Here is a 26,288-nt window from a genome sequence, read left to right as displayed (position 1 = left end):
ATCTTATACATTGAAAAATAATATATTTATCCATCTGAGACCATATTTTTTTCATTTTTATATTATATTCTATATAAATAAATATGATACTTATAAAAATTTTGGTCAATCAGAACATCTAGTAGATGTGACACCTACCATAGATGAATACCATGCCTTGATTCGTTGTTTGAGATTTAAATAGACAAGGTTTACACCAAGCCACTAAACACTCATTCTTTCAAGAAGAAACTACTTTTGATGACCGGGATGAGTGAAGAATGGGTAGTAAGAAGCATAAAAAAGAAAAGAGATAGTGAGTGCATTACCTGGACTGCTCTGAGATAAGTAATTGACCGTTATACCGAAAAGAGAAAGAAGATTAACCTGTTTGCTCTGGGTATTTATGGGCTAGTCATATTCCCAAAGGTCCTGGGGCATGTTGATGTATTAGTGGTTGATTTGTACGAGAGATTGGACATACATGTGCATTATGTTACAGCTATTTTGGCAGAGACATTCCGTTCCTTAAATTCCTGCAGACGAGAAGGAGAATGACGGTTCATAGGGTGTGCACCATTGTTGCTCGTTTGGATCCTTAATCACTTCAAACACGTCGAGAGGGACTTGGTCGAGTGTTTCTAGAAGGGTTTTCGCTTTTGAAAGATTTCCTTTCTCAAGAATGGCTTGGAGGTTTAACCAAAGAGAAATGGATGATCATCTTCAAATATATCCGAGATAGTGATATATTATGGCACGCTTCATGGAACATTTCTTCAGACATACTCTATAGATGTGGAGAACGAGATTGGTTTTCGTTGCCAGGTATATGGGGTTTTATGAGATATGCTCCTTTATTGGTTTCCAGGCAATATGGATCAAGACAATTTATTCTTGTAACTTGGGATTTATCTGTGTCAAAGTTTGCATTCAAATGATAGCATTATAAAAGTAAAGTCAAAGTAGTCGCTGATGCATGAAAGCAAATTCGTCGAGTAAATCTCTTCATCTTTGACTTGAAGTTATTACAATAATACGAGGAATGGAGAAGTAACCAAGTTAACGATAATATCCCGATGGTCAATCATGAAAATACTCAACCTATGAAAGAACATCTTAGATTGATACCATCTCCGTTAGAATTAGCCAGGCGTGATTTTAAGGCCGAAAGATGGATGATGAGGTGTACCAAAAAGGGCTAGAAATCGATATCCAAAAAGGTCGAACTCACCGAATTGAAAAAATAGAAAAACAACTCAGATTGGATTTTGATGATCTCTAGTTGTCATACTAACGAATGGTAAAAACTCAAATGGCCACTTGCTCAAGTAAACCGCCTGCTGAATGGAGACAAGAAGTGGCGAGTTTAAAGAGAGAAGTTGGGGAAAGCAGAGAAGAGCTTATGCAAAGTAGATATCAGGTAAGCTACTTTCAAAAGAAAAGAGTGCATTAGAGCAATAACTACAAGAGTGTTGAGTCCAAAACGAGAAATTGAAAGGTATGGTCTTAAGTTTAGAGTAAGCTTTATGACAATATTGAATTCGAGAAGGCAGGTCAAACCTTAAGGAAGTTGAAAGTTTGAGGAAACAAGTGAATAAACTTGAGACTATGGTTCAAGACTTTCAGAGAAGGGCAAGTGAACTGCCGATAGTCCCCTATGAAGGAGTTATACAGTGGCTCCATCATTGGGAACAAACTCAATGGAGAGTTAACCAAAGGGATGACCTCATAGCGAGTTACCTGGAAAATGCTTAATGAGTAGCTAAATATTTAGTTGACTTAGCACATGAAGCTGCTACTGTAACCGAAGGATTGAAACCTGAGACTGAATAAGCTCAAAGGGTTTTGGATTTACTTGGTCACATACAATAATTAGGGGAGATAGCTCAGATCTATATGTGATATGTTTAACCTTGTAACCAAACTTCGTTTCTAATATAAAAAGTTGTTCTAAGGAATCGTTTCATAATCAACTCCTGACATCGTGCATTACATTTTGCATTGTATTTCATACATTAATAGTCATATTTTTCATATTCATTAATAAAATATCAATATTAATAATAAGGTTGTATGTAAGAATACTGGAAACTTCTAAGCATCCGTACCATACCCAAAAAAAGGTAATGGATGAGAGAATCTCCCAAATTGAGAGAACCCAACTCGAAATTCATGAGAGTTTTAGGAAAGCTCAAGTGGAGATGCATGAAAAATGTTGAAATCTCATAATGAAATGATGGAAAAACTTGCAAGCATGTTACAAGGAAGGAATACAAGTCATTAAGAGACTCCAAGGATTGGTGCTACTACTGAAGAACCTGTGTATCCCCTGGGTTTAGAACCATAAGCTGATCGTAGAAAGGCTCCAACTGTTGGTAACACTGAAGAACCCCTATATCGTCCTAGCTTTACACCACTGCATGTTAGAACACAACAAGGAACGACTGCTCTACCAGGAACAGTGCACATAAACTTACCTGACACCTCCGTAAACCCACATCTAGTTGAAGATGTCCTAGATTTCGATGAGGGGGTAGAAAAGAGTAGAATAAGAAACTAGAAGAGAAATGGAAACAACTGGAAAATGAAATCAGGGCTATAAAAGAGGACACTAGCCTGTATGGGATCGATGCCAAAGAGCTAAGCATGGTTCCTGATTTAATGCTACCTCCCAAGTTTAAAGTTTTGGATTTTGAAAATTTTGATGGCACAATATGTCCCTATGCTCACATCACTATATTCTGCAAAAAAATGACTGGTTGTGCAGGGGATGATCAATTGTTGATCCATTGTTTCCAGGAGAGCTTAACATAATTAACCATTTGTTGGTATAATCAGTTGAGGAGGGCTCACATTAAGTCATAGAAAGATTTGGCTAAAGCTTTTCTAGAACAATATAAGCACGTAAAAGATGTGAGGCCTAATCAAATCATGCAGCAGAGCATGGAAAAAAAATCTACTAAAAGCTTCAGACATTATGCTCAGAGGTGTAGGGATGTGACTGTACAAGTTCATCCACCGCTCGAGGAAGAGGAAACTAACATGCTCTTTATAAATACTTTAAGAGCTCCTTTCATTGGCCACCTTAAAGGAAACTTATCCAAGAGTTTTGCCTGATTTGGTTACAGTAGGAGAAATGATCGAAATGGCAATCAAGAGTGAGAGGCTTGATGGAGGTGAGTCTAGCAATAAACTGCCAGCGAAAAATAAGGATAATGAAATTAATAACGTGAGAAAATATGACTCCAACAACATCACTATGTCTCGACCTCAAGCCACATGATCATATACATAAAATTCTACTAGGCAAGGGATAACGGAGTTAAGACAAGACAAAGAGAAAAGCTTCAGTTTTACCCGATCCCTATGTCCTATAATGAATTGTTTCAAATTTTATATGATAAAAATGTCATGTCAACTTACCATATATCACCAATGCAATCTCCCTACCTTAAATGGTATGACGCTAATGCCTAGTGTGAATATCAAGCAGGGGTTCTGGGATATTCAATAGAGAATTGCACTACCTTTAAGAAAATTGTCCAAAGGTTAAGGTAGAAGAATGTCATCAATTTTGGTGATAGTGAGCAACCAAATGTGGCTCAGAACCCAATGCCAAACCATGCAGGTGCAGGGGTCAATGAAATTGCTTAAGAAAGAAGAAAGAGGATCATAATAAAGGTGAGTGAGGTAAAGTCACCCATACATTGGATATGGGGTTAGATGATCATAACTGGCCTGTTAGTCTCTAACGTGGTTAACAAGAGTAAGCATGCATGCCAATATCACAATTGTGAGTGTTACATCATACAAGACTATTATGAGTTCCGAGCTTTAGTGCATAGAATGATGGATGACAAGGAGATGGAATTCTATAAAGAAGTTGTTAAAAAAGAAGAAGCAGAGGTTTGTGCATCCGAGGGTTCTTCTAGAGGAGTTTACAATACCAATTGTCCTTTAGTCATCACACCAAAACTCGTGTGGCATAGAAAGTAACTCCTAATGTGGTAATCACACCCCATCTTCATTCCCTTACAAGGACATAAACAAGTCCTTTGGAGATACGAGTGTAAGATGGATAATATGGATACTTCAGAGATCACCAAAGAAGAAGTGGATGAAATAGGTCATTTCACCAGGAGTGGGAGATGTTATTCTCCCAATCAGACCAAATAACTTGAGAAAATAACTGCCACAGATAAAGGGAAAAAAGTTGAATTACTACTGAAAGAGGATGAGACAGTCATTAATGAGCATGTGATAGAAAATGAGGTTGTGGAACTTCTAAAATTTTTAAAACATAGCGAATATAACATCGTTGAACAACTGTACAAGTTACCTACTCGCATATCGATCTTTTTCTTTTCTGTTGAGGTCTAAGGCACACCGAGATGCACTATTTAAAGTCTTGAATCAGACTTTCGTGTCAAATGATGTACCCATGGACAAGATAGATAGATTGGTTGTGAATATTAAAGTTGATAATATTATCTCTTTTTCTGATAATGAGATCTCGTATGGGATGATTGGTAGCCACAAAGATTTATATATTACTATTAGGTGTAAGAGGCACGTGTTATCCCGAGTGCTAGTTGAAAATGGCTCTGCGCTGAATGTAATGCCATTGGTAACCCCGAAGAAGTTACCAATAGATAGTACACATATGAGGAATTGCCAAAGCGTCATTTGAGCATTTGATGGAATGAAAAGAGAAGTTATAGGGAAGACTGATATTTCTTTGACCATAGGCCCATCTACTTATGAGGTCGAGTTCCTTGTCATGGACATTATGCCTACCTACAATTATCTATTGGGAAGACCTAGATCCATCAGGCAGGAGCCGTGACATCCAAGTTGCATCAGAAACTCAAATTCGTGATTGAGGGTAAATTGGTATACAATAATTCTAAGGAAGATATTATTGCTTCTGTGTCCACTACTGCTCTATATGTTGAAGTAGAGGAAGAAGTTGTTGAATGTTCTTTCAGATCTCTAGAATTTGTCAATTTTACATTTGTGGCTGAGAGGAAGAAAGATATCAAAGCCTAGACTATCCAGTTGTACCAGAATGGAATTAAAGATGACTTTGGAGAGGAGAGACAAGGCTAGAAAAGGGCTAGGAAGCCGTCTACAGGGATATGTTAATCCGATTTTTCCTACTACTAAAAAGGATTGCTTTGGCCTGGGATATCAACCAACCCTAAGAAAAAAATTGAAAGGTATCTAGAAGAGCCAGGAAAAGAGAAGAGCAAGAATAGCCGAAGAGGATATTAAGTGAGAGCCAATGATTTTCCCACCATTGCATGATACCTTTGTATCGGGAGGCAATATGTTCCATGGAAGCCAGCCAACTAAGGAACTAATTGTTGAGGATGCCTTGGGAGATTTGGGTATTAATGTAATACTGGATGATGAGGGTAAAGAAGAAAGAATTGTAGGCATCTATTCTGCACCATCAGGCTTCGTGTTGAACAATTGGACAGCAGAGGAGTTACCTGTAGTTTACAAAACTTTTTCAGAGTAATACACGAAAAATTCACTGTTGTCTAAACTCAGAGAAATATGTGATATTTTGTAAAGGGTTAATATACTTGTTTTTAATTTTTAACGAAAGATGAATTCCTATTAATTCCCAAAGTGGAAAACGTTCTCCCGTGCATTTATTCATTCTTTATTATTTATGTATATATATTATTTTCATTCTATTTATTTTGATATGGGATAGATTCTCCTGTATATATATCTATATCTATATATATATATTTGTGTTCTTTATTCTTTCAGGGCCTCATATATCAATAGTATGAATGCTGATAACACTGACCCGAAGATTGATTTTGAGCTGCCCATATGTCAAAGGGAAATCAAGGGTTGTGATAATGATGAGGAATGTGATACCTTCTGAACTGCTAAAAATGGTGGAAAGGGAAGATAAGTAGATTCTACCTCATGAAGATCCCACTGAAATTTTGAAACTGGGATCAAATGAAAACAAGAAAGAAGTAAAGATTGGCACCACCCTATCTGCTGAAGGATGCCAAAGTTTGATTGGATTACTTCGAGAGTACAAGGATGTGTTTGCTTAGTCGAATGAGGACATGTCAGGTTTAGATACTGAGTTGGTGGTACACAAATTACCGATAAGCGAGAGTGTAAACTTGTGCAACAAAAGTTCAGAAGGATGAGACCTGAAATGCTACTAAAAATTAAAGAAAAAGTAAAGAAACAATTCGATGTTGGATTCCTTAAACTAGTCAAGTATCCAGAATGGGTGGCAAACATTGTCTCAGTACCAAAGAATGATGGAAAGGTTTATATGTTCATTGACAACAGCGATCTCAAGAGGACGAGTCCGAAAGATAATTTTCCTTTACCACACATAGATACGATAGTGGAAAATACTGTTGGTAATTCCCTGTTTTCATTCATGGATGGGTTATCTGGTTTCAATCAAATAAAGATGCACCCTGAAGATATGGAAAAAAACTACGTTTGTCACCATGTGGGGCACATTTTGCTACAAGGTGATGTCGTTTGGGCTAAAGAATGCAGGGGCAACATACCGGAAAGTCATGGTAACATTGTTTCATGACATGATGTATAAAAAATAGAAGTTTATGTCGATGATATGATCGTTAAGGCCAAGAAAGAGGAAGAACACGTAGAGAACTTGAGGAAACTCTTTCAGAGGTTAAGGAAATGCCAGCTAAAACTTAATCCAAGCAAGTGCACATTCGGGGTGATATCTGTGAAGCTCTTGGGGTTTACAGTGAGCAAAAAAATAATTGAAGTAGATCAAGAAAAAGTCAAATAGATTCAAAATTTACCACCCTCATAAACACATAAAGAATTTCAAGGATTCCTAGGGAGATTAAACTACATTACTCGGTTTATTTCATAATTGACTGAGAAATGTGATCTTATTTTTCACATTCTCCACAAAAATAACCCAGTAGTGTGGAGTGATGTTTTTCAAGAAGCTTTTGAAGCAATTAAGCAATATTTGTCAAATACCCCAGTCTTAGTGCCACCTATCTCAGGAAAACCATTGATTCTTTACTTTCCAATCTTCGAGAACTCAATGGGGTGTGTATTAGGACAACATGACCAAACCGAGAAAAAGAGAGAGCAAATTACTACCTCAGTAAAAAGTTTACTGATTGCGAGGTAAGATACTCACCGATTGAAAAGTTGTGTTGTGCTTTGGTTTCAACTACTCGAAGGCTTAGACAGTATATGTTGCATCACACTACTTGGTTGATCTCTAGGCTTGACCATCTGAAATATCTGATGGGTGTACATGATTTATCTGGAAGATTGGCTCGTTGGTAAATTTTATTGTCTAAGTTTGACATCCAATATGTGAGCCAGAAAACAGTTAAAGGAAGTACTATAGCTGATTTTATCGCAAGAAGGGCTTCTGAAGAATATGAACCTGTTATTTTTTATTTCCTTGATGAAGATTTGATGGCTATTTAAGTTGACGAGACATTTACTTCTACCGATAAATAGTGGAAGTTGAACTTTGATGGTGCTTCGAATGCCTTGAGGCACAGAAGTGGGGTAATTTTTGTCTCACATAGTGGAGAACATTATCCTTTCACTAGTCAGTTGAATTTTGATTGCACAAATAATATGGCCGAGTACGAAGATTTTATTTTGGGTCTTGGAGCTGCCATTAAGCTTAAGGTAAAAACACTCAAAGTATATGGAGATTCATCTCTGGTAATTTATCAACTTAGAGGTGAATGGGAAACAAAAGATCCCAAGTTGGTAGAATACCGTAAATTGGTTCTGGATCTTATTAAAAACTTTGAGGAAGTGACATTCAATTACCTCCCCAAAGAAGAGAATCAAATGATGGATGCCCTAGCCACTTTGGCGGTAACCTTTAAAGTAAATGAACATTCAAATATGATGCCCATTGAGATGCAAGCTTATGAGTAACCAACTCACTGCTGTAACATAGAAGATGAAGAAGATAAAAATCCCTGGTATTATGATATCTTGCAATACATTAGATATCAAAGTTATCATGAGCAGGCAACCGAGAATAACAAAAGAACTATTAGAAGGATGGTTGCAAGGTATTTGCTTGATGTCGAGATCTTGTACAAGAAAAGTCATGATCAGGTTTTGTTGAGGTGTGTGGATGCCAAAGATGCTAAAACAATCATAGAAGAAGTGCATGAGGGAGTATGTGATACTTATTCCAATGGACATGCAATGGCTAGATAAATAATGCAATTTGGGTATTATTGGTCAACCGTGGAAACTGATTGTATCAATTATGTCAGAAAATATAACAAGTGCCATATTTATGGCAACAAGATCCATACTCCTCCTCATCCATTGCACATGATGATAGCTTCGTGGTCATTCTTTATGTGGGGCATGGATGTCATTGGACAAATTTCGCCCAAGGCTTCAAATAGTCATCTTTTCATTTTGGTAGAATAGACTACTTCACCAAATGGGTAAAAGCAACTTCTTATGCAAACGTTACTCAGTCAATAGTTTGCAAGTTCTTAAAGAAAGAGATCATATGTCGATATGGTTTACCAGAAAAATCATCACTGAGAATACCTTGAACTTAAATAATAAGATGATGGAATCAATATGTAAGTAGTTCAGGATAAAGCATCATAATTCCACCACTTATCACCTGAATATGAATGGGGCAGTAGAGGAAGCTAATAAGAACATCAAGAGGTTTATAGAAAAAATGACTGAGACTTATAAAGACTAACACGAGAAGTTACCATTTGCTATTTTTACCTACCGAACTTTGGTACAAATGTTAACTAGGGCAACACCATTTTCTTTAGCCTATGGGATGGAAGTTGTATTACCCATTGAGGTAGAAATTCTATCACTTTGAGTATTATTAGAGATTAAGCTAGATGAAGTAGAATGAGTACAAGACAAGTATGACCAACTGAATTTGATTGAGGAGAAAATTTTAAAAGCTATATGTCATTGTCAGATGTACCAGAACGTATGATGAGCGTACATGATAAGAAGGGTCGCCCATGAGAGTTTCATGAAGAAGATTTGGTACTTAAAAAGATTCTGCCAATTCTGAAGGACTTTAGAGTTAAATGGATGCCAAATTGGGAGGGACCTTATGTTATGAAGAAAACTATTTCTAGAGGAGCTTTAATCCTCACTAAGATGGATGGACCAGAGTTACCTAATCCTGTGAACTCTGACGCTGTTAAGAAATACTTAGCCTGAAGAAAGAAAAAAAAGAAAGAAAATGAAAAAATAATAAAATAATAAAAAAAGAAAAAGAAAAAGAAAATAAATAAAATGAGTGTTCAAGATGAAAATCCTTAAAGGGTATCTTGAAACCAAATAAGGTCTCAAGTTGAAAACCCATAAAGGGTGGCTTGAGTTGTCATTCAAATTCAAGATTCGTGCATGGTGGAGGTTCTGAATTGATTTCGAAGTTGAAAGAGCTTCTGATTTGAGAAGTAATATTAAATGGTGATCAAGGTTGGGACTAGAGATTGAAAAAGGCTTGAATAATTATAAAAGAAATAGAGGGTACATGAGATTCAATACTGGCTTACAACATTCAGCATTTAGGGAATTTGGTAGTACAGGGGGAACTCTACACCCTTGCGCATTGTCACAGTTCTCGAGATCCCTTCAACAGAAGCTACTCTCTAGTCATTCTAAGGCATGCCATTTCAAAAGAATTTGTACTATTGATATCTGGAGACACCTACTTTATTTTCTTTTAATTTTTCCAGTTTAAAGTTTACCATATATTTACCCAAAAACGCTTTACATTTATATAAATAAAAAACACATTTTTCCTTGTTAATACCCTATTACAAGCATCATGATTTGAAAATAAAAACATGTAGATTAACTTGGGAAACATGAGATTATTGTGTATTATTTTACGAAAAGTTTTCGAAAAGTGAACATGTTCTGTAGCTGACAATGGTTTTAGCAGAAGGCTTGCATGATGATGGGCTACAGGAAATAATAACCTTGGGCTACCTAAAAGGTTCAGCAAGTTGGGATAATCTAAGATGTCTGTCGCTGATCAAGTAGCTAGTCATGAATGCTGTATGGGTTCAAGAAAGAAGAAAATCAAAGTCATGTCCAACCAAAGAGTATCTGATCAGGATTGTCAGTTGGGGTGAACAACTGGTGATTTTTGTGCAAAAAAATTTACTGAATCGCAAGGCAATCAACAAGAGCGGGTTCTCTTTTGAAGATAAAAATATACTGAGACTTGCATTATTACATGCATGTTAGGCATTAATAGGATCATGGCATTCATAAAAAGCCTGATGATAAATGCAATTGGGTACTTACAGATCTTCCAAAAGAAAGTTGAAAGTTGAAGATGTTAAAACCCAATATAAGAGTAACCAATTCAAAATCCCAAAAAAGGAGAGGTTTGACTGACACTCAAGTCGATACAAATTCCTATATCTGGTGGCTGCGAGACGAGTTTCCACAAGAGAAATCGATTTTCAAAAAATTCTAAACCTTTAGGTATAACGTTTTCAAATTCTAAAACATATACTAACAAATGGTAATATTTAATTTTCAGATTCGATCCTCTTAAAGACAAGAGAATCAAATCTACCTTGATTCAATCTTCTCTGAAAAATAGTAGAATGAATCAATGTTTCCAGATCTGATCTACCGTGAAGAGCTACGGAGTAGACCCTTGTTTCAGATTTGATGTTCCCTGATGAGCAGTGGAACAAATCTGCCTTTACTCAATCTTCCCTGAATAGCAGTGGAATGAATCAATGCTTCCAGATTTGATCCACCCTGTAGAGCAGTGGAGTAGATCCCCTTGTTTCAACTTTGATCTTGAGGAGCAGTGGAACAAATCTGCCTTAATTCAATCTACCCTGAAGAGCAGTGGAACAGATCTGCCTTAATTCAATCTACCCTGAAGAGTAGTGGAATAGATCCCCTTGTTTCAGATTTGATCTTCCCTGAGGAGCAGTGGAACAAATCTGCCTTAATTCAATCTATCTTGAAGAGCAGTGGAGTGAATCAACATTTTTAGATATGATCTACCCTGAAGAGCAGTAGAGCAGAACCCCTTTCCAGATTTGATCTACCCTAAGAAGTAGTGGAAAAAATCTACCTTGATTAAATCTACCCTAAAGAGCAGTGGAGTGAATCAATGTTTCCAGATCTGATCTACCATGAAGAGTAGCGGAGCATATCCCTTTTTAGATTTCATCTTAAAAAATCTCTTAAGATGATTGTGCATTTTTAGTCTCACTTGAGACAATATAAAATTTCAAAGCACATATTCGATGGGATAAAAACTCATTGTCTCTTCGTCTTTGCCCTATTCTTGTTAACATAAAAATGGGAAAAGTGAGGCAGTTGTAGATACTCGTTTTCACTCGGTTCTTTTATTTATTTATTTTATTTCTATTTTTTATTTTTATTCTTATGATATTTTATTATTGTTCCAGTTTTTTTACAAGCCCAAATCAGGCCCCAAAATTATATTGGAAACCCAAATACAACCAAGCCAAACATCAAGGCCAAACCCTTAACCCAAATCAATTAGGGTTTTCTAAACCTTAGGTTTTTTGCTGCCACCGCTAACAAAAAGAGTCTCCCGCCGCCGCTATTGTTCCGGCAGCTTGTTCCCGATGATACAACCACCGTTTTAATGACCTATTGAAATCTGTAGATATTCATTTTTGTCTGGGTTATTATTAATATTTAGTATTATTATAATTATTATTATTAGTTTTTATTATCATTTTTTATAGACCTAAGTGACCCAATCGGCCCAGTAGAACTAGGCCCAAAAATTGAAGCCCAACAAGGCCAACCCAAGACCCGAGGCCCAATGCAACAAGCCAGTGCAACAACACAAATGTAACTAGGGTTTTTAAACCCTAAGCCTTCCGCCGCCGTCATTTTCACTTAGAATTCTTCCCGCAGTCACCGCGCCGTTACTGTTCCAACCCATTCCCGACGATCCGATCGTCATCTCGACTGGACATCGTCATCTACAGTAAGTGAAATCAAGAAAATCAACAAAAACCATAATCAAAAGTGGCCAAAAACAACTCAAAGCAATCAAAATCCAAAAAAAAAAAATAAGAAACCCATAAAAAAAAGGAAAAACCTCGATTTTTTGGGATTTTTGCCTGCTCAAATCAGAGAAACCATGCATGATTTTCTCGCTGTCAATCTTCACCAAACATGTCACCATTTTTAAGAGTGTAACAGAGACCATAAAGAAGGTGGTTCAAATGAGGAAAATAGAGGATTCATATTTTAAAAATAAAAAGATAGCAAACCATCAACAAGAGATTTCGACAAAAAAAATCAAAGAAAACAAGATGATATTGGGGGCCAGTTTTCGAAAAGAAAAAAAAATGAAAAAACATAAAAATGAGGAAAAAAGAAGAAGCTTACCTTGAGTTTAAAGACTCCACCGGCGACGAAGGGGCTTATCAAGTGTCTAAGGTAGTCTTTGATTTTTTATGTTATGATTTGGGGTGTTTTAGGGTTCAATGATTTAGTTTAAAGGGAGAATGGGTTTATAGGGGAGTGTTTCGTGTATATACAGAGGAGATTGACCTCTCATCGGGGTATTGCGTGATGGTGGTCGCGGTGGCTCGTGGGCATCGATTATTTGTATAACTTAAAAAAATAAGAAGAAGATTATAGGAAAGGGGAAGAGTTGCACGATTGAGGAAAGGAAACGAGGGCTAGGGTTGAAAAGTTATCATAATGGGGTATTTAAGGGTTATCCAAAACGATGTCGTTTTAAGGCCTTAAGGTTTTCAGAAACTAGCGAATGGTATAATTACACGAGAAGAGTCTTGGTCCTTGTAAAGTTTTATTTTAGTCACCAAATAAAACTTTCATTTTTTAATTTTGAGCTCTTTATTTGCTTTATATTTTATTTTAGCCACTGTTAATATCATAATATTATAGGATATTTACAAGGAGAGGGTCAAGTATTTTGTAATATTTGTCTCTAGTCATTATAGAATGTCTTTCATTTTCTAATTTGAGCCTCTAATTTTATTTGGTTTATAATGGAGAAAGAATTGTAAAGTTCATGAAAGTCGAGCCAAGAAGTTCTCTTATGATTTACGGATTGCAGAAGAAAGGCGCAATATTACCGTTATTGATTTGGGAAGATGTCAAGCCAAAAATCAGATGTTGAATATGTCTATAGCCAACATGGAAGCTTCATATCAGCGCCACAAGCATGCGAATGATGATGAGCTAGAAGCTACTAGAGCCAAGAACAAGACATTGATGAAGATTGTAGATGATTATGGAGATATTGCACGAGAACTTCGTAGCCACAAAGACTTTCTTGCAAGGAAGAATGAACAATATTGTCTACAGCTCCAAGAATTGAGATATAACTGTCTTTGCAAGAAAATTAAAGCAGATTGACAACTCAACGTCTGAGCTTGAATGGAAATTAACTTGGCTTTTGAGAGAGATAGATAAGTTAGGACTGAAAGCTATCCCATATATGTGAAGTTTGTTTGATGTACTAAAACCTTTGTGTTCAATGAAAGTTGTTTTAAGATGGTCACTCTGTAATGACACCTTTTACATACATGCATTTGCATCACATTTGTTTATTTAAGCATTTTACATACATTGGTTATGAAAGCATGAAAATAATTTATGGAAGGTTATGTGACAGTAATACCAAGATCATTCATTCATGCAACTTCCTCATCATCATGAACAAACAAATGGAAACCTTGGAGCAATCTCATGAGGATTCACAAGTTCGGTTGTAAGAGCAGTTAACCGGGTTACAACGAGATATGAAGAATCAAATATTGAATTCTCTACAAGACGAATCAAATCGAATGATCCAGGTGCTGGCAACCAAGGTTGCTGATAGAGGGAAAATAACTGCTAAAGAACATTAGTATTTTCAGACTAATGCGTCAAGAAGGATAACCTACCATGGGGCATCCCACTCGAACCTAAAGAACAACCTCATTAATTATGAGCAATCTGAGGATGGATTTAAAAATTTGAAGGAAATAATTGGAGCTATTAGAGGTGTTAATGCCTCCCATAAAGAACTAGAAGTGAGAGAACTCTACTTGGTCCCTGATTTGGTTATCCCACATAAATTTAGGGTGTCTAATTTTGAGAAATATGATGGCACCAGTTTTCCCCTAATTCATCTGAGAATGTTTTGCAGAAAGATGAAATGGTACTTAAATGATGATAATTTGCTGATTCACTACTTCCATGATAGTCTTGCTGGGCCAGCTATAGTATGGTATAATCATTTAAACAGAGAGAAGATCAAGAGATGGGTCGATCTAGCTGATGCCTTTGTAGGCCAATATCGATATGTTGAAGGCTTAACTCCAAAGCGTCAGGATCTTCAGGGAATAATGATGAAAGCCAATTAAAGCTTTAAAGAATATACCCTAAGATGGAGAGGAACGGTGGCACAAGTTCAGCCTCTCATGTTAAAAGAAGAGATATCATATACGTTTCATAATTCTCTCCCAGAGCCTTTCTTCGAGTTAATGCTGACAAACTCAACAGGGGACTTCAAGGATCTTCTGACAGCTGGGGAATTAATTGAAAATGCAATCAGCGAAGGAAACTTAAAAGTTAATTCCAAAAGCTCAATCGATCAAAAAGAAAAAGCTGATGATGTAAATGAATGTCATATCCACAGCCGTAAAAGAAAAAGAAATGTTAGGCGTTCGGACCGACCAAAGAAAGTCTCAGGATCGATAAATACTTTGGAGGTGTTCCAAACATCTATATCAGATCTGTACCACCATTTGATTAAAGGTCAATACCTTACACCGAGGCCAACGAAAGTGCCACCAAACCCTTCGGCCCACAGATATGATCATGATAGTGTATGTGATTTCCACTTGGGGGCATCTGAGTATTCTACGGGGAATTGTAGACCCCTGTTAAAGGAGATAGAGGTGCTTGTTGATAATGGGACATTGACACAAAAATTGGGGCATCAAAGCCCAATATGTAGTATCCGATTGAGTCAAGTGACATTGCATTAGATGAGTAATGGGGCTTCTTAATTAGGAAGGGATAATTTCATCCATCATAGAGCTTTATTCTATTTGCAATATCTTGTTTGAATTTGTTTTTTGTCATTTGTTAGCTTTTTTTGTAAGGATATTTCAATAAATTTGTGTTACTTTAAAGATGGTGAGCATTGAATCAAATTTATAACTTGAAATTCTTTGAATATCAACTGAATTAAAAACTCTTTAAGTGATTAGAGTTATAAATCCTAGACAAAGTGACAAGATTGAAAACTGATAAAATAAGGACCCTGGACCTTACCCAGAAGATACACTCGAACACCATACCATTGTCTTACATGAACCAAGCCAGCCTTCTCTCTGTATAAAGAGACATTTAAGGGCTTGTCATTTAGGTATATAATGATGTCAACAAAATGGGACATCTTGCACATAAGATTGCAAAGTTGATTTGTTTCTACTTTTGTTGATGACGTTCAATGATGATCATGATCTTTACAGATGGAATAGTCGAGTAGGTGAATCTAGTTTAGGCCAGTTGCTTGGAAATTGAACTTTAAAGATGAGTTTTTTTACTTTCAACAACACCTAGTGTAGACACCCATTTTTTTCCCGGCTTAAATTATTATACTTATTTATTATAATTATTATTATTAATATTATTATTATAATTATTATTATTATTATTATTATTCATTTTGTTTACAAAATTTTCCGGTCAAAGCCCATTACAACAAGACCCAAATCTGATCAGTTACAACCCAACCCAACAAATCCAAATTTGACCCAACAGCAGACCCGAATAACCTACCCAGACCTGAGGCCCAGGACCCAAACCGACCCATGTGATATCTCAATAGTTTAGGGTTTTTAAAACCTAAAACCAAAGCCATCGAAGCAGCCACCGTCCCCTAACAGCTCAACACTGCTGCCATTGATAATCCAGATTCCATTCGAGCCACTGACGAGCTGCCAGCCGAGCCGAGCCATCACTGATCAACATCATCACCGTCGTTATCACCAAAATCTGCCAAGAAAATACACAAATCCACTGAAAATCCAAATCCAACAAAAGTCAAAAAATTGTTGTACGTAACCCCGGGAAATCTGGGATTAAATTTACATGCCTTAAACCTACTACATCACGAAAATCAGGCATGCAATGATATATTGGAAAGAAACCAGATCGAAAAGAGGGGAGCCACATTCGAACAAAAATCAGAAATATCAGGGGAATATTTTCGAATCGAAAGAAACAAGAAAAATAATAAGAGAAGAGAAAGAGAACATACCTTGATAAACTCTGGTGAAGGCTTAGGCAGCCGGAGATGAAGAAACCGAGAGGTTTCTTCTTAGATTTACGGCGGTTGGGCTACTTTTAGGCTAAAAGGATCTCAAATCCTTGCTCTAGGCCACGAGAGGCTTCGAGTGATACCCATTTCTCTTCTTTCCAACACCGGCGTACGGCTGTGGCTGCCGGTCAGTGGTGGACGACACGGAGAAGGCCTGCCGACCTTTGAGAGTTCTCTGGAACTCTCTCGTCCATTCTCTCTCCTTTTCTCTCAGGTAAAACATAAAATGAGGTAAATGGGAAAAGAAAGCCCCATTTTGGGCTTATAAACATCAAGCAAAACGACAGTGTATTGGGAAGGGTTTATGTGTGTTTTTAGCTTATGGTATAATCATGTTTTTAGTCCCTTTTCTTTGTAATCGCATTATTTTAGTCATATAATGAAGTTCCATATTATTTGATTTTTAGCATTTTATTTTCAGTTATTATGTTTTAGTCCATGTTACTTTATAAACTTGTTTTTTAGTTATTAAATGAAGTTATGTTTATTTTATTACAAAGCTCTTATGTTTCAATATTTATGTTTTAGTCCTATTATATTAGTATCGTTAATGTTTGATTTTGGTGATGACCATTGTAATTTTTTTATTTTAGTCATCAAATGAAAGTTCTTGCATTTTATTTTGAGTCTAAACTGTGTTATATTTATATTTTGGTCACCATGCGTGTATTATTTATTTTTGGATATATACTTATTGAAACTGTTAACTTTTAGTTTAGTACGTTTTAGTCTCTATTTGTTGTTGATCTGTGTAGTGGTTAATTCAATATTTTTATTGGCAAATTATATTTCAAATCATTTTGATCCTTTATGCCTTTTGAATTAAAATATATATATTTATCCATGTTGTACGATTATTTTTTATTTTTTTCATTTTAACGATTTTTATATGATTTGTTGCATAGAAATATTATATTTGTGTAAGATTCAACATTTATTTATTTTTTACTTTAATGCTGATCATTTTATGTGCATTATTATTATGAATGTGATATTAAAGTTAAGATGTTTGATGTGTAAAACGTTTTCCACACGTTTTGAACAAATAAATATATGTTATGTGTTGTTTCAAATTTGACAAAAGAAATGTCATAGGATTCCAACAAGTGGTTCCCACATGATTTTATATAATTTAGTTTTTATGCATATATATATATATATATTCATATATGTATGAAACATTACTTAGATTATGTAATAAAAATGTATTTTATATACTAAAGATATATATGGCCATGTTATATCTTATGCATACTTTTATGCATCAAATAAGCACACACATACACACAAATTAAATAAATATTATTAATCATATTTACATTAGATATACGTTTACGAGCATGAATGTAATATTTTTTTCATCAGTATTTTTATACTCCTTTATTTTATTCGAATATTTTCGAGAACGACGATTTGTAGAACGGGCGTGGAAAGTATCACTTGATCGAAGTGATATAATCCGACACGACATTCGAACGAAATGAAACTTGAAATAAATCAATTTTAATTTGTTAATTGTTAATTCATTTTTATTTTACATCGAACAATGCAAGTTATGTATTTTATTTTCTGCAACTGTGTCAATTTGTAATTTATATTTGATATGCATATTTTACATATTCGACAATAGAATCATCTTTAAAAATGGAAAATGGTTGAAATAGCTTTCCCGAAGGAGGATTGCAAATTTCAAGATTTTTTATCGAGTTAAAGGATTTTCTTTAAATAGTTCATTCGAAGCAAATTAACAAATGTTCGATAAATGGATCACATTTTAACTTTATATTCAACTCATAAATTCCACCATTTACGACAACGTGTAAGCGATACAGTACCAATTTTGGGCGTTGTGGGGTGTTAATCCTTCCCCACTCGTAATCGACTCCCGAACCCTTTAAAATGAACCTCTAGTAACGCAGATCAATTTTGTCTTTAAAAATAATTTTTCTTGAAATTGTTTTAAAAGACGTTTTTAGGTATTCTACCTACCTAACTCAAAGGTCGATGGCGACTCTATCTAATTTAATCCAAATTAATTCCAAATCACTAATTTTCCAAATTAAAGTCGTAACTGTTTTTAAAACAATAAATAATTGTTTCCACCCTAAAAAAACGGTTATGACAGCTTGGTGACTATGTTGGGGACCCTTTTTAGAGAGTCATGCTGTAAGTTGCTTATATATTATCGTTGTGGTGGAAATTATGAATTCGAGTCTTTTGTTAATTTATGATCAATTTATTGAAGTTTTAATTGCTTCATTTTTAATTGTCATACTAACTTTTTAATTTTGTTTTCAGCTCTGTCAAAGTGTTGGTTCTTTTTAGTTGTTTTGAGTCAAAGGTAGGTACGCTCCTCCTCACACACATCACGTGCATTTGCATAACATAAGCTCTAGACACGAGCTTTGATCCAATTAGTCGGGGTGAATGCTTTACTCTCGTAAGAATTTATTCTTCGTATGAGTTTTAGCAAATAACCCATGGGATACATACCTTATACCTTCGTAGGGATTTATTCCTCGTATGGGTATAAGGCAGGGAATCCCCTCGAATTGAACTCGTTCCATTCGAAACCTGTAATGGGTGAGGATCGAGGGTTTGACAGCCCAATGGGGCAGTGACATCAAGGACAATTCGAGTACCCTTTTCATGTTAGAGTCGTAACCATGCATATAGTGAATCATAGAACGGTCACCCTATGTATAGTCATACCGAACCTCTAGGTATCCAAAATAGGTGTACACAAAGGAGGAACGTTTCTGAACCATTCCTTTTTACTTTAAATCCTGTTGAATAATAACATACGAACTAGATATCATGCGGTTAAGATTAATTTATTGAAAATTATTTTGGGTAGATAGCATGTACGGGTAGGAATTTTATTTAATCAAAGCATGTTTGGGTATATATCATGACGAGGTAGGTGTTATATTAATCTTTGAACAACATTTTTATCTGTATTGATTGTCTCACATGTATTAAATGATTTCTTTCCTTTTGTTTGTGTCATTAACTAATTTATTTCCTTTTGTATATGTACACTAACCTATTTATTTTCTTTTGATTGTGTCATGTTTCATCCTTCTTTGTATTGCATTGCATCATCATGACATAATGCGAAAATTATTGATCCGCAAGGGGATATTCATGAGAAAATTTTCTCAAAGAAGAGATAAAAGTTTTCAATCAAGCGATTGCGTACACAGACATGCACCGAGGGCTAAAAAAGTTGAGAGCAAAAAATGAGACTTGTTCGAAGATCATGCCGTATTCGAACCTAAAGTGATGATCCACTGATTCGAGGAGTAATCCAGTAGTAGAGTCTTCTCTATAATCATACTATCACTAGTCATCAAAAAGTGACGCACTAACTTCAGTACCACCGAGGCATTAACGAAGTTGATTTATAGAGTATTGAGGGGCATCATTTTCAAATATGAAGATCCAAGATGAAACAGTGAGCTCAACGATCGTGCAGTATTCGAGACTGAAATGATGATTCATCGATTTGATGAGTAATCCAATAGTAGATTCTTATCTACGATCATCTAATCGCTAGGAGCGACGTACTGGCTTCTCCACTGACTTTCACTTAAGATGTAACGAATGGCAAACTTCATTAGATCAAGTGGGATGTAGAAAATAACACTGTAAATCCATATGACATCGGCCCATCCCCATCATATTCCTTGAATCCTTGCAAATCCCCAGTTTGCATATACAACAATCAAAGTAGTAACTAAATGTGCAATAACAAAGGCAGTGACCAGAAGCAGTCCGAGACGCTCAACATAAGACCAACTACGTGATCTAGTCACAAAAATTAGAGCATGGCTCACAATGCTTACTTGTAAATATAAAGCACTCATCATTTGATCCTCCTTGTCCCTTAGAGACCTTATAGAAAATTTGTCTGAGAAGAAGTCGATATCATGCATAACCTAGAAGAAAACGACAATCATCAATGCCAAGTAGCATCCAAGCACAATTCTGGTGGCAAAAATTTCTTTCAGTTTCCAACTATCAGGCAATGTTCTATAAGAACAATGTCTGAAGCACTCCGTGTCACATCAGTAGCATCGGCCACAACGATACCAATATCATACTTCTTCAAAACAGGAGTATCATTAACACCATCTCCAATCATTCCACAAATATGCTTCCTCTTTTGTAACTTCTTCACAATTTTGTATTTGCGCTCCAGAAAGAAATCACATCTATATTCTCAATCAACTCTTCCATGGGGAGGGCAATTATGCTTGCATCCTTGTCTTAACCAAACAAGGAAACATATGGATACATGTTTGTTCCTATTCCAAGTCGTTGGCCAGTCTTCTTTGCAATGGCAAGTTTATCACCCGTGATCATCTTGACATTGACACCAAGATTAAGAGCTCTACGAATGGTCTCTGCACTATCATGCCTTGGAGGATCAAATAAAGGCAACAAACCAACAAATTGCCAAGGAGTACAAGAACATTCTTTTATTTTTTCTGGCACTTACTGTCTGGCAACACCAAATTACCAAAGTCCATGATCTACAAACTTATCTATGATATAATGAACATTATTCTTAACATCTTCTTTTGCATTGCAAAGAGTTAAGATATGTTCAGGAGAACCTTTGCTTGCTCGGTGTAAGTTACAATTTGAATCAATCAAGCATCCCAATAATGACGACATCAATGACATCTTGATTTTCAGTTCTAGAGGCTCTTGATGCAAGCAGGACAACATGTTTCTTATCAACATCCTTTGCAAACACCTCAATCAAGTTTCTATCAACACTCAGTTTGTTTAGAGTTAATGTTCCTGTCTTATCACTACAAAGGACATCCATACCAACCATTTATTCAATGGTAGTTGATCGCTTATTAATAACACCTTGCTGAGACAGCCCATGAGATTTGATTGTCATGGTCATCATTTTCAAGGACGAGGATCTAAAATGAAATAGTGGTCTACTTCAGACTCAACCATCTAAGCAAAGGCATGTCTGTAAATTGGACTGTCTTGTAATGTGAAGGCTTTTATTACTGGTGAAAATTGTTCTATGATATTCATCGTTGGGATCAATTTTTTTTCATATGCATTTGCATCTTAGCATTTTGAGTCTGCATTTCATTTTAAGCATTTTCATAAAAAAACATGGAGTTAATTCATGAAGGATTCGATGAAGTGGTCCTAACCATGTGACACCACATAGAAGCAAGAAGCTGAAATCAGTATAGTTGGTTGTAGGATTGAGCCTTCCAGAATGATCTGAGAAAAGAGTCTCCATGTCCTGAGGGTTACGATGTTGATCTCCTGTAAAATGACCACATAGGAAGCTCCAAACATTTCGTTGAAAACTGTAAGGCACTGAAGTGCAAGATCCAGAACCTGATGGATTCAGGGGCATGAATAATCGAAGAAGAATGGGGGCATGGCATCTACCACATTGCAATGAGAACATTATTTTGTTTGAAATCGTTTTTGTTCTGTATTTTATATTTGTTTAATCTTTTAAACGACTGAATTTATGCTACCTTCTAAGGTTGAATAATTGAGCAAATTTTAATCTTTAGTTCTTCGAATATTGAATGAATTAAGGTTTCTTTTAATTCTTCAAGAATTATAGATTTTTGAAATATGGCAAGATCAGACCTTTCTTATACTATATAAAAAAAAACCCTCGTCAATGTTTTGACCCAGAACAATTAATGGATACAGAAAGAGTCATACCCATACATCCTTTGAGTCAATACAATCACACCAACATTTTTTCTACCAAAAAAACCTAAGACATTGAGTACAAGATGTTCACTTGAACATGAACCTTCTTACCAGAAGACACAACTTGGGGCATCTAGCAGGAAACCTGAACATTGAGACATGCTGGGAGCAAGAAGAAGAAAGGAGAATTAATTCGAAATAATTCTATCATGCATTAACTACATTGTTTTTCATGTGAATAAAAATTAATCTTGAAACTCTATCCCTCTGGGGACATCTCTTCTAAGATTTCTGTGTATGAGATGATGAACGACTTTGTTTCATTTTTCCATATATGTATATATATATTCCTTGTTGTCCCCTTTTGAGCCTATAGTATTTTTCTTCTGATTTAACCCTAACCAAGGATCACCCTCAACACTTGGGGGTAAGGTGGAAGAAATTTGCTCATATGAGTGAAGACATCAATCCAGAGTAGATACCGAAAGGTGAAACAAATGCCAAGTTTGGATGTGTGTAGACTACTGGGATCTCAACTGAGCAAGTCCCGAGGATAATTTTCCACTGCCATATATTGACACATTGGTTGACAATACAGCTGGGCATGCTCTTTTCTCCTTCATGGATGATTTTTTAGGGTATAATCAAATCAAAGTGAACCCTGAAGATAGGGAAAAGAAAATATTTGTGACAATATGGGGCACCTTTTGTTACAAGGTGATGCCCTTTGGACTCAAGAATGTTGGGGCAACATATCAGAGCCATGGTTATTTTGTTCCACGACTTGATGTATAAAGAAATAGAAGTAAATATGGATGATGTGATTGCCAAATCACAAACCAAAGAAGAACGTGCGAAGGTCTTCGGGAAGCTAATTTTAAGATTGAGAAAATACCAGAACTTAATCCAGTCAAGTGCACTTTCGGAGCTACTTCAGTGAAATTATTGGGATTTGTAGTCAGTGAAAATGGGGTAGAGATTGATCCTGATAAAATCAAAGCAATCTTGGAATTACCAATCCCTAGAACGAAAAAAAGAAGTACGAGGATTTCTGGGGAGGTTAAATTATATTGTCAGACTCATCTCAGTTAACTAAGAAGTATGATCCAGTTTTTCAATTATTGAGAAAGAGAAACCCAGGAGAATAAGATGATAGTTGCCAAGAATGTTTTAACAAAATTAAGAGTTATTTGACTAATGCCCCAGTCTTAATGCCATCAATCCCAAAAAAACCATTGATCATGTACTTGACTGTCTTTGAGAAGTCAATGGGATGTGTATTGGCACAACATGATGAAACTGAAAGAAGAGAAAGAGTTATTTACTATCTCAGTAAGAAATTCACTGACTGTGAGAGTTGATATTCCTCGATCGAAAAGCTGTGTTGTGCCTTAGTATGGACTACTAAGAGGTTGAGACAGTATTTGTTGTATCACACTACTTGGTTTATATCACGGTTGGATCCACTAAAATACCTGATGGAATCAGCTGCTTTAACCGGAAGAATGACAAGATGGCAAATGTTGTTGTCCGAATTTGACATAGTCTATAAGCAGTAAAAGGAGGTGCTATTACTGATTTCCTGGGAAGCAGAACATTAGAAGACTATGAGCCAGTAAAATTTGATTTTCCAAATAAGGACTTAATGAGTATATTTGCAGCAGAAGAAGATGCTCCAAATTGGGGCAATATTTGTTTCACCAGAAGGCAATCATTATCCTTTTACTAGTAGGCTCACATTTGAATGCACAAACTATATGGCAGAACATGAAGTATGTATCATGGGTATTCAAGCTGCAATTGAGCGGAAAATTAAAATCTTGGAAGTATTTGGTGATTCTGCTTTGGTTATTTATCAACTTGGAGGGGAATTGATGACTCGAGATTCCAAATTGATAGAATACAAGGACTTGGCGATGAATTTGATCAAGTAGTTTGAAGAAATTTCTTTCATTTATCTTCCCCATGAAGAAAATCAAATGACGGATACTCTGGCTACGTTGGCAACCATGTTTAAGGATGATGATCATTCTTGAATGATGCCTATTCGAATGAGTATAAGATAAATGGTAGCTCATTGTTACAATATTGAGGAAGAGGAGGAAGACGATCTCCCATGGTATTACGATATTCTCCCGCCTGTGAAGTATTGAGCTTATCCAGTTGAGGCAATAGAGAATGATAAACGAACTTTGAGAAGATTGGCAATGGAGTATGTTCTCGATGGAGACATTTTTTAAAACAAAAAAAGCAAAGCTCAAGTACTTTTGAGATGTGTGGATAAAATTGAGGCCAAGAAAATACTTGAAGAAGTCCATGAAGGGGTTTGTGGAACACATGCAAATAGATTCGCAATGGTTAGACAGATCATGAGATTTGGATATTACTGGTTTACTATAGAAGAAGATTGCATCAAATTTGCTCGAAGATTTCATAAATGCCAAATCTATGATAACCAAATACATGTTCCCCTTCACCACTCCATGTAATGAATGCACCTTGGCCATTTTCAATGTGGGGCATCAATGTCATTGGAGCAATTTCACCTTAAGGCTTGAAATGGATATCGTTTTATTTTAGTGGCCATTGACTACTTTACCAAATGGGTTGAAGCTGCCTCTTACGCTAATGTCACAAAAAGAGCAGTTTGCATATTCTTAAAAAAGGAAATCATTTGCAGATATGGAATACCAGAATGGATAATCACAGATAATGCGTTGAATCTGAACAATGATTTAATGAAGGAAGTCTGCACAAAGTTGAAGATCAGACATCACAATTCAGCTCCTTATCGCCCGAAAATGAATAGGGCAGTAAAGGCAGCAAATAAAAACATCAAGAAGATCATTACAAAAACATCTGAAACATATAAAGATTGGCATGACAAGTTACCGTTTGCACTACCTCTTATCGCTCGAGTCAAATGGCGCATCAAACTTCAAACATGAAATTGATCAAACACAATCATTCCAAAACCACTTCAGTTGAAGATCATGGAGCATCCAGAGAGCATCAAGAGAAATACATACGAGCAGATTCAAATTGAACAAGACAGGATTGAAGGCATCAGAATGAATTGATCATTGGTTCAATACCCTGAAACACTTGTTTGGGCCTATTTATCCTTTTATTTTCATAACCGTGAACCATGGCCTACATTACGTGCCTTAAAAGTCAGTTCTAATCATACATGAATTTCTAAAAAGAAGAGACTATCTTCAGATTTCATTCCGCCCATCAGGATTAATCTTTATTTGCAAAAGGTTTTCTAAAATCTTTAATGCATGATAGGAAAAAAAACAAAGGGGGTTTTAAGATGTAAATTTTGAATAACGTTTTGAAACCAAAGGAGGATTTGAGTTGAAAACCTAAAAAGGTGGCTCGAATATAAAAATTGTGCAGCTGAGGCAATCGCGTGAATTCCTTGATAAGGCATCACACTAACTGACTGTGACCATGAGAGCTGAGAGCCGTAGAACACTTCCAGTACAGGAGCATACAAACTACCCCATCAAATTAGTGAGCATCAAATAAACAAGAATGTCAAAACTTTGTCCAAACACAATAATCTGAGACATTTTATCCTTTCCTTTACTTAACCATTTACCAAAGATAGCTTTGATATTTACTCTTATCAAATAGTTACAATTTATTGAAGGATAACAATGTAATTAATTCTTTGATATCCAATGAACTCTAGTTTATGATTTGTCTCAATTGTAAAACCTAGAAAGGAGCAATATCTTCAAATCATTGATTAAATATTTTTCAAAACTCTTCTAATTGATATTTTCAGATTTTGAAAATAAAATAAGAAAAAAAACACTTTTCAAACAAGACAATCTCTCTAGAGTAGATCTTGGTAATTGACATGTGGCTCTCAGACACAAAGCTCATGCTCAGAATCAGCGCTGAAGCAAGCAATGAGGAACAATTAGGGCATCTTTAAAGATTCAATAGCGAATGTTATGGAATATTTGGAGATTCAATATCGAATATTGGGGTATATTCGGGGATTAAACTTCCTGATGTGAACTATCAGACCTTATGAAGGCATTTCCACCACCAGCAAGAGCAAGCAGACTATCAGTACTTTTTGATGTTGTTTCTCCCGAAACAAAATGTTATCTCGCTTGAGACAATTTTTCTTTTAAAACAAATTTTGTCTTATTTGAGATATAAAGAATCTTTGAGTTCGTTTATTAGG

The 26,288-nt window shown here is 35.8% G+C and overlaps 1 pseudogene; it reads right to left on the bottom strand.

The window, feature by feature from the left end:
- Positions 1-20,046: 20,046 nt before the first annotated feature.
- On the bottom strand, positions 20,047-23,624 carry LOC120171150 (annotated as a pseudogene).
- Positions 23,625-26,288: the final 2,664 nt, after the last annotated feature.

Source organism: Hibiscus syriacus, unplaced genomic scaffold, assembly GCF_006381635.1.
Source record: "Hibiscus syriacus cultivar Baekdansim isolate YM2019G1 unplaced genomic scaffold, ASM638163v2 tig00111812_pilon, whole genome shotgun sequence".
In the NCBI taxonomy this organism is placed as follows: Eukaryota; Viridiplantae; Streptophyta; class Magnoliopsida; order Malvales; family Malvaceae; genus Hibiscus; species Hibiscus syriacus.
The sequence above is the reverse complement of the archived record's forward strand: the minus strand, read 5'-3'. Positions and strand labels throughout refer to the sequence as shown.